Raw genomic sequence first — 10,122 nt, 5'->3', positions numbered from 1 at the left:
GCTGGAGATGTAAAGTCTAGCGCTGCAGATGTAAAACCAAGCGCTGCAGATGTAAAGTCTAGCGCTGAAGATGTACTATCAAGCGCTGGAGATGTAAAGTTAAGCGCTGGAGATCTAGATGTAAAGTAAAGCGCTGGAGGTATAAAGTATAGCGCTGGAGATGTAAAGTCAAGCGCTGGAAATGTAAACTCCATGCAGCGCTGGAGATCTAAAGTCTAACGCTGAATATGTAAAGTCAAGCGCTGTAGATGTAAAGTCTATCGCTGTGGATGTAAAGTCTAGCGCTGGAGATGTGTAATATCTAACGCTAGAGATATGCAAAGTCTAGCGCTCAAGATGTAAAGTCAAGCGCTGGAGATGTAAAATCAAGCGCTGGAGATGTAAAGTCTAGCGCTGAAGATGTAAAATCAAGCGCTGGAGATGTAAAGTTAAGCGCTGGAGATCTAGATGTAAAGTCAAGCGCTGGAGATATAAAGTCAAGCGCTGGAAATGTAAAGTCCAGCGCTGAAGATGTAAAGTCTAGCGCTGAAGATATAATAAAATTAATGGTATCAATTTTCTTGCACCAGATGCGCAATTCGGCAATACATGTCTCTTCAGTGATGCTCGTGGCCAAAATATTTCAAATCCAAAGCTTATAAAAAAGATGAAGAGCTATAACCCAAAAGGTCCAAAAAGTATAGCCAAATCCGTGAAAGGAATCAGAGCTTTGCATGAGGGAGATACATTCCTTAATTTATAACAATTTCTATCATTTTGTAATAGCAAATTTTAATAACACATAAAAAATCCGTATTTTCATGCCAGTACCGAAGTACTGGCTATTGGGCTGGTGATACCCTCGGGGACTAATAGTCCATCAGCAGAGGCATCGACCCAGTGGTAGTAATAAAATTAACGGTATCAATTTTCTTGCACCAGATGCGCAATTCGACAATACATGTCTCTTTAGTGATGCTCGTGGCCAAAATATTTGAAATCCAAAGCTTATAAAAAAGATGAAGAGCTATAATACAAAAGGTCCAAAAAGTATAGCCAAATCCGTATAAAGTGTAGCACTGAAGATGTAAATTCAAGCGCTGTAGATGTAAAGTCTATCGCTAGAAATGTAAAATCGTGTTTTATAGTGTGTTGCAAATAAGGATGCAAGAAAAGCCTCGGTCACATCTTACCGGATAGCTCGAACCCACGCCTAACGGAAAACCTTTTTTCAATCCGTTCATATCCGTTAGACGTCCGTTCTTATTCGTAAGACGTCCGTCCATATCCGTTGCATGTCCGTTAAGCGTACGTTTTATCCGTCGACGTCCGTTCTGTCCGGTGGAAAATTTTGAGCATATTCAAAACGTTGAACGGACGTCCAACGGATAAAATGTCCGTTGAACGTCCGTTAGGCGTCCGTTTTGTACGATACTCGTCCGTTTCGTTTCCATTTTGTATACGTTACGTGTCCGTTATACATCTGTTGGTGGTCTAAATGATAAACTCACTAACGGACTTCAACCGGACGTATAACGGATAAAACGGATGTTAAACGAATGAGAAACGGACTTCTACCGGACGTATAACGGATAAAACGGATGATCAACGGATCTGAAACGGATATATGCCAATTGAATTTTTTGCGTCAGAAATGCCAATTATTGGTATGTCAGATTTCTTAAGGTTCATGAATTCTTATTATTCATAATCAACCTTAACATAAGGGCGATTCTTCACAATCAAGCAGCTCTTATTTCAGACGCTGACCGTATGCGGTATTTTGAAGAATAAACCAAAAACAGTTACACCTAAACATTTTGAATATTTATGCGATGTACATGTATTATTATTGTTGCCTTTTATTTTTCCGTATATATTGTTCATCCGTTTTATCCGGTACGCTTCCGTTAGGTGTGCGTTTTATGCGATACTCTTCCGTTGGATGTACGTTCGACATCCGTTCTGTCCGGTACATTTCCGTTTCTCGTACTTTGCATATCACACCTTACCGGATAGCACGAACGGACGCCTAACGGATGAAAAAAAAGATGTCCGGACAGAACGGATGTCCAATGTATATACGGATGGTATGCTGCTTTCACGAAAAAATACTTTGGGTAGCACTTTACCAAAGAGAATAAGCCTTCTTCAAATCTCTTCGATCATAAGCTTAAGTTTTATAAAAATGTCTATGAACCAGAGTTTGAATAGTGTCGAAACTTTTATATTGACTGCTTTATTTGAATGAACGAATCAGTACATTGCTTTAAAATTAATGCACTTATATAATAGAATCGAAGAGTACATCGATACAGAATGGTTATTAAATTGGGTATGTTGTAAATGTTAGATGAAATTGTCTACGTTTTTTTATTCTTCTGTAATGTTTACTGTTTTCAGAGTGTTTTTTTTTTTCTTTTTTAGCCATGGCTTAGTCAGTTTATTTTCGACTTGTGTGTTTTTATGTCCTCTGGGTATCATTTGCCTGTTTTTTAGTTATGATTTTTTTAAAAGTAAAAGAAATGGAGGATAAATGGTTTATTTTTAAATAAATTGTTACCTATGTCAAATTCAAAACATTGCCAGTGTTTATCTTATGAGATCACCACATGGTAGACATGTCTACCGAAACAAAAAAACATATTCCAATAAAATCGTTATCACGATATGATCGATTTTTTAATATCTTGATGCATTGTAAGCATTTCCAAAATTATTTGATTTCATAATATTAATCCACACATTATGCTATCTTATAATATTATTGATTTTTATAATATATCTTAAATTATGGTGTACCATAATATTCGTTATGGTGTAATACTAGCACTTTACCAAAGAAAATAAGCCTTCTTTAAAAGTCTTCAATCATTAGCTTTAGTTTTTCAAAGATGACCATTAACGAGAGTTTGAATGGTGTCGATAGAGTATGCATGTTATTAAATGTGGTATTTTGTAGATGATAAATGATAGTTATGGATTAACCGTTTTACAGATGATATCGGATATGTTCCTTATTTCATAACTAAAATCCCCTTTCCTTTTCACGTATATGACATACCGAATTAAAGTATTTACCGGGTTTGTAATAACATGAGCAACACGACGGGTGCCACATGTGGATCAGGATCAGCATACCCTTCCGGAGCACCTGATATCATCCACAGTTTTCGTTGGGGTTCGTGTTGCTCAGTTTTTACCTTTCTGTGTTGTGTATTGGGTTCTATTATTTGAATGTTTGTCTTTTCTTTTTTTGCCATAGCCTTGTCAGTTTATTTTCGATCTATAAGTTTGACTGTCCCTCTGGAATCTGTCGCCCATCTTTCACAGAGAGTGGTTATATTGTTTTAGTATTTTGTAAGCGCGACATTTTTGTAAACTTAATAGGTAGTAACATTCATATATGTAATTTATTATTGTATTAGTTTAAAGCAATTCAATGGGACGTCGTCATACATCTTATATGAATTCACTCGTTTAAACTTAAATTGGAGAAAAACAGTTTCCTTACGACAAAACACGATAATACCATATCAACCCGGCTTTTTACTAGTCTGAAATGTTCACCAGGATTCAAGTCTTGCTAGTTCACAAAGTGTCAGTCTGTTGTCTGCTCTCTGGCCGGAGTTGTCTCTTTTACATATATTCCCTATTTCGATCTCAATTTTATGTAATTAGACATGACGTCCTACTCGGACATATTATTGTGAATCCGGAGCAATAAGTCATTACTCTCAATAAAAAAAAATACTACTTAATTCGGAAATTAAGGAATACAGGTGTTATAGTTTTAGAATATCAGCCGAGATAATAGAACAATTTTTAAACCTTTATACAACATTTCTCGTAGCTTTTATATTATATTTTATTGTTTGAATCAACTGATTTACCATTCAATGAATTGCGATTAACACGTAGTGATTGATATTTGTTTGGAGTGTTCAAATCTCTATATTATAAATATTTAATATATTTATTTATATTATTCTATATTATATTTTGACTAACAAACTTCGTGTTTTGACTAGTATGATGTGTAAAGAAGTCAACGAATAAATTTGGATAAATAGAAATAGAATATTTTTTTTTCGATTTTAATATTATATATTAACAAACAAAAATAAAAGTCTATTATAAATGTCGTCATGTATAAGTCATCATCCACATTTCATACAGTACTTATATCTTAATTTATTTCCAAAAGATTATTTTGGCAGGTTGCACTCCCATTAGTACGTTGTGATATAATTTCAACTAGGCATTAATATTATGAGTTCATTCTGCAATGTGTATAAATTTTCATATCAAACGTAAATTATGTCATCTGTTTCTTACCAATTAATGATACTGCTGAACTAAATAATATTGTATTACATATGACCTTGCTTCGCATTGAAATAGTTTAATATTTACAATTTATTTCTTCTGCTGTTTTTATACTTGTATATAAATTAATTTTGTGGTTCTCAAGAACCAATATGTTATTTTAATTTTTTAAGAATTTTTTTCTGCAGATATATAGAAGTGAAATGGACAATAACTGAATTTTGATATGCAACGTGTTATGTAGGAAAATAACAATCATACATGTCATTGTGCTGTTTTAAATACTCAGGTGTATCTATCATCAAATATTGACCGACGTCGAAATAAATATTTATTGGTAATACATCAAAATGAATATCTAATTTCTACCTGCCTATGTTTATAGATTATGATTTAAATTCTGTCTTGATGTCTCGATTTTTATTCTAAGATGTAATTTTTATTTACATGTAAGACAACACAAGAGACTTTTCTTTTACAGACACAATTTTATTTTTAAAGGATTTGAAAAGAAACATTTCAAATTTGATGGTGACAGAAAAAATACGTTGTATGCATGTGTATTCGAATTAATGTACCCACCTTACCCAATATACACAAATACACATAAGCAACATTAAAACGGTCTGCAACATAAACTGAATTTGAAACAATAACAATTGCATGTAATGAGTTTTTGTGGATCTGACCATTAATTAAATTTCGTCAAATCAAGACATATAAACACGTGAAAGTAATGTGTTTCTATACCTATTGAGTACATAGTCATTTATAATTTATAAAGACGTCTGAAGGATGTGTACTATTTTTTTTATAACATTTCCCCTTGATAAAACTTATGTATTGAAAACGAGGTCAACTGACACACTTATTTTCTACATTTATTTTCTAAAACACGATTTATTCATTGTTTACGGAACGATAATACACTTAACAATATATGGCTTATAAGACGACACGATTTGTCTCCCTTGTACAAAATACTGTTCTAGATAAAAGACATTGAAGACGAAAGCATTTTAAATAAGACGCGAGAAAGGCGACGATTGTCGGATGAATATAATCAATAGATGATCATAAAAATAGCATTTCAAGATTAATAAATTACGGAACTTGTTAGCAGTACCCAAAACATTGTTTTTCGGACACATCAAATTTTATTTTTTCATGCATAATTATGAAATTCAATAATATTCAAAATTATGGACACACATAATATTACTGGAAATATTATTTAATCTCATAATATTATGGCTTTTCATAAAGCAGTCAAATTTAGCCAATTCCATAATATTATGGAGTTCGCTAAGTGCCCCGACTGTACAATATTAAAACTAATTTTCTCACATATCAAGGCCTAATTTTGTCAATAAAAAAGTATTTAAAAGAATATCAAATATGTCCAAATGACTTAAAGAGAGAAAACGGTCCAGTTTTGCCCTCAGTATTAAAGGTTTTTTTTAAATCCCAGAAAGGTTCAAAAGATATGTATAATATTTTGAATGGTAAAAAGTCAAATCCTAAACAAAAATGTGAACAAAAATGGTCATTAATTCTCAATGCGAACTTCAATTGGAAAAATATCCATGTATTGCCCTTTTATATTACAAAAAATTCAAAATTGCAGTGGTTTCAATACAGAATAATACATCGAATTTTAGGCACCAATGAACTTCTCCTTAAAATAAAAATTAAAGATACAAATATTTGTAGTTTTGGGTGCGGAGGGGTCGAAACAATAGAACATATATTCTGGACTTGTCCATATATATCAAAATTATGGGAAGACCTTGACTCCTGGATATTTGAGAAGACAGAAATAGAACTAACTTTAAATATTGATTTGGTTTTATTTGGTATTTTAACAAAAACCGATAAAAATGATATAAGAAACATAATACTTCTGTTAACAAAATTCTACATTTATAGAAGCAAATTAGCTATGGAACAAACCAATATAATAGCACTTAAAAATTATTTAAAGGAAAACTTATTAATAGAAAAAAATATATTCTATAAAAATAAATTACTCAGTAGGGCAGAAAACTGCTGGAACCCCTGGACTCCTTTATTATCATAAAAACAAAAAACAAAAACCAAATAGACTCCACATATAATGTATATATTTCGTATCCAAACAACCTCTGTCTTAAAATCATTATCTGCAATGTATCAAACTAAAACTACTGTGTCTATTAAATAATATATTATATATCTTCTTTTTAGTGTATATAACTATTATGCATACAAAAGTGTGTAACTTATTATGTTTATGTGCAAATAAGAAAAAAAGAAATTTAATACAAAAAACAATATATATATATATTTTTTCTAAACCTGTGCATTTGTTATACAGATAATTATGTTTGGAAATCTTAATAGTAAACTTCTTTCTTTTTGAAATTACTGACATGGTATATTTTTTTATTTTTTTCCAAATATTGAAAATTGAATGTATAATACTAACATTTACTAACAACTGTATAAATATGATATTTACTAATGTTAACGAGGCCGGGATAAGGTACCGGTACTGGATGTTTTAAACTAACAAATGTACAGATTTCAATAAAATATGATAAATTTAAAAAAAAAAAAGATTTTTCTACGCTCATCACGTTCTCACTACGACCATACCACGAGTTATCCGATTGCAACACGATCTTACCACGCTTCTACTGCGATTATAGCACGTTCTTACCACGATTACACTACGTTCAAACCGCGATCTTACTACGCTCTCAGCAACAACGTCAATATCGTGTTCCATATCAAAACAGTATCATTCCTTCAGTTCCATTCCTGATTAATACGTAGATTTCTCGAAAAAAAAAATACAGTCATACCATCAAAATCTACTAGAACAGGTGGGCGTGGTGTTAGGGTTGATGTAGAGGCAGATGGAGATCTGATATCATAGTAACGAATCTTGATCAAGTAGAGATGTCGGACCGACCAATCCGACCTAAATTACAACCTATTGCTGGTCCATAAAGCTGAAATGACGATATTTTAGTGAACTATATCAGATATGAAACAGATGTGTCAATAGATATAAGAAAATGTGGTATGAGTTCCAATGAGACAACTCTCAATTCAAGTAACAATTTTTAAAAGTAACAATTATAGGCCAAGATACGGCCTTCAACACGGAGCCTTAATTGGCTTACACCGAACAGCAAGATATAAAAGGCCCCAAATATTACTAGTGTTAAACCATTCAAACGGGAAAACCAACGGACTTATCTTTATGAAAACAAGAACCATGGTTGAGCCGTTAGAGAAAAGGGACAAGACATTACATACATACAAACAAAACCTGGAGAGAATTAATATATTTTATGGGAAAATGACAATGAGAATAATTGTCGTAGTATGAACGTAGTCAGGTCGTAAGAAGAGCGTGATGAGGACGGCAAGGGCGTGCTAGAATCGTACTATGGTCGTGAACAGCGTGGTATAGTCGTAGTGGAAGTATAACCAGGAAGATTTGGACTATTTGCGATTACAAATAAATTAAGATCAGACATTATATTTTAAGTGCTAAAGTGACAATTTGTTAATCCGTCTATCTAACCTTTTATATTTCTTTGTGTTTAATTAATTCTATTGTTAAATATATATGTTTGTCGTGATGGAAATCACTCTGACCATGACAAGTTAATCCGTTGGACACTAATCCTTTGCTATAGAAACTGTTTTCTATAGATGCTTTTGTATGTTATTTTGTAGTCAGTTTAAGTTTTAGGTCTGGTACTGTCCGGACCTTGCTAATAAAGTTTTAAGTATTGGTATTCCGTCTTTGAATTACTATAAAACGGAAAACACCCGGTTATAGAAGCGTAGTTTGGTCGCGGTGAGAACGTGATGGTCGTAGTGAGGTCGTAATTTAACGTCGCAATGAGATCGTAGCGCAGTTTCTCCGAATAGAATCACGCTTTCGCTACGCTCTCACTACGATGGTACAGCGACCTTTGCGATTTTACTACGATCTTAGTGCGCTCTCACTACGCTTCTACTACGACCTGATTTCGCCACGACCGCACCACGATTGTTTGTTTTGAACATGTTCAAAGTTTGCCACGCTCATCACGATCTTGAAAACCTCACCACGACCGTGATACGACCTTACTGCGATCTACACGATCGTACTACGATCATCAAAATTTGCAGTTTTTTACAGTCACAGGTCGTAGTGCGATCGTGGCCTAGTGGGACTGGGGTATAAAGGAAAACAATTTATTTGACTTGCATATAATTTCCAAGGAAAAAGATCATAACAATGTTTCTCGAATAATTCCACATTTCAACATTTTTTTTATTTCGAGTGGTAAATTATTTCATACTTTGGTTGCCTTAAAGTGAAAAGATTTTTTTTTAAATTGTATTTGGTCTTGGAACAAAACGATCATTATTGCATGTACAATGATGTATTGAGACAGATCGTAAGTTCTGGTGTTGCACATCATCAATATTTAGCATTGCTAAGTAATCAGGTGTATTTAAAATTTTATACATTAGAATTGATTGTTGGTATTTTATTCTTTTGGTAGAAGATAGCCATTTTAAAAATTACATGACTATATGATTAGACGGAATAGAAATGTCGCATTCCAGTATAATTCTTCCTATTCTTTTTAAAGTTTTATCATGTTTATGATTCTATCTGAATCTGAAAGATTTTGACCACTTTTTAAACACTTAAGTGTCTATTTTATTTGATTCTGTTAGTTGACGTTAAAGATTTTAACTAATTGTGTCATTAAAAACGATCCGATTCAAGCTAAAATATGAAAAATCTACAAAATATGCCGAAAAATGTCACTTTCAGATGGTTTTTGTCAAAAATGAAAGTGGCCGCATTCGTGTTCATCCTTAACCTTTATATATGTGATGAATTATCACCAAATAAAACTTACATTTTAATGTTAAGGATGAACACGAATGCGGCCACTTTCGTTTTACACGAAAACCGTCTAAAATTTAACTAAAATGCTAGAATTGTGAAGATTTCAGTCATTTAGCTTGACTTAACGGTGCTAGTACCCGATATATGTGCACTGTATTGTCAAAAACAGCCCATATTTAGATAGCATAAGCATTCTGCTGTCCAATAAATAACTAAAAGTTTACTGTACATAAATTTTGTAAAACTGCTATATTTTGGGGCCAAAATGGGGTCTTACCGGACCTACTCCTTTATATTTTATTTCCTTGTATTACAAGAAACATAGCTCCTATGGCTAAAATAGAACATAGGAGAAAATGATTTTTTTTTGCTTTTGAAGAAAATATGACCTAATATCAATATTTTTTTCATAATACAATACAAACAATGAGATAAAAAAAAAAAAAAAAAAAAAAAAAAAAAAAAAAACTAGAAAAATGCTGATTTTTTACCCTTTTTTGGCCCCTTACTCCTACATATTTAGGAAAATTAACCCCGAACTGAATCCCAACCTTCCCTGTGTTATATAGAAACTTGTGGAACAATGTCAGAGATCCATACGGTTACACACAAGTTATTTTGATAATAATAATATAATAATTATTTTTTTCATTTATTTTAAAGAGGGTAACTCAATTAGAACTAGTCTAATTTTCATTGAGGACCTCAAACAAAATACATGTATACAGTTAACATTCATACATTCATACATTAAAATACAATATATATATTACAATATATATTACTAGTATATACACAATTCAGTTATTGAAATATACAAATGGTAATAAATGGCAATATTTGATAAAGTTTTGTTAAAGCCCCAGTCCCACTAGACCACGATCGCACCACGCTTACCGCGATCT

Source organism: Mytilus galloprovincialis, chromosome 11 (assembly GCF_965363235.1).
Source record: "Mytilus galloprovincialis chromosome 11, xbMytGall1.hap1.1, whole genome shotgun sequence".
NCBI lineage: Eukaryota > Metazoa > Mollusca > Bivalvia > Mytilida > Mytilidae > Mytilus > Mytilus galloprovincialis.
This window is presented reverse-complemented; position numbering follows the sequence as displayed.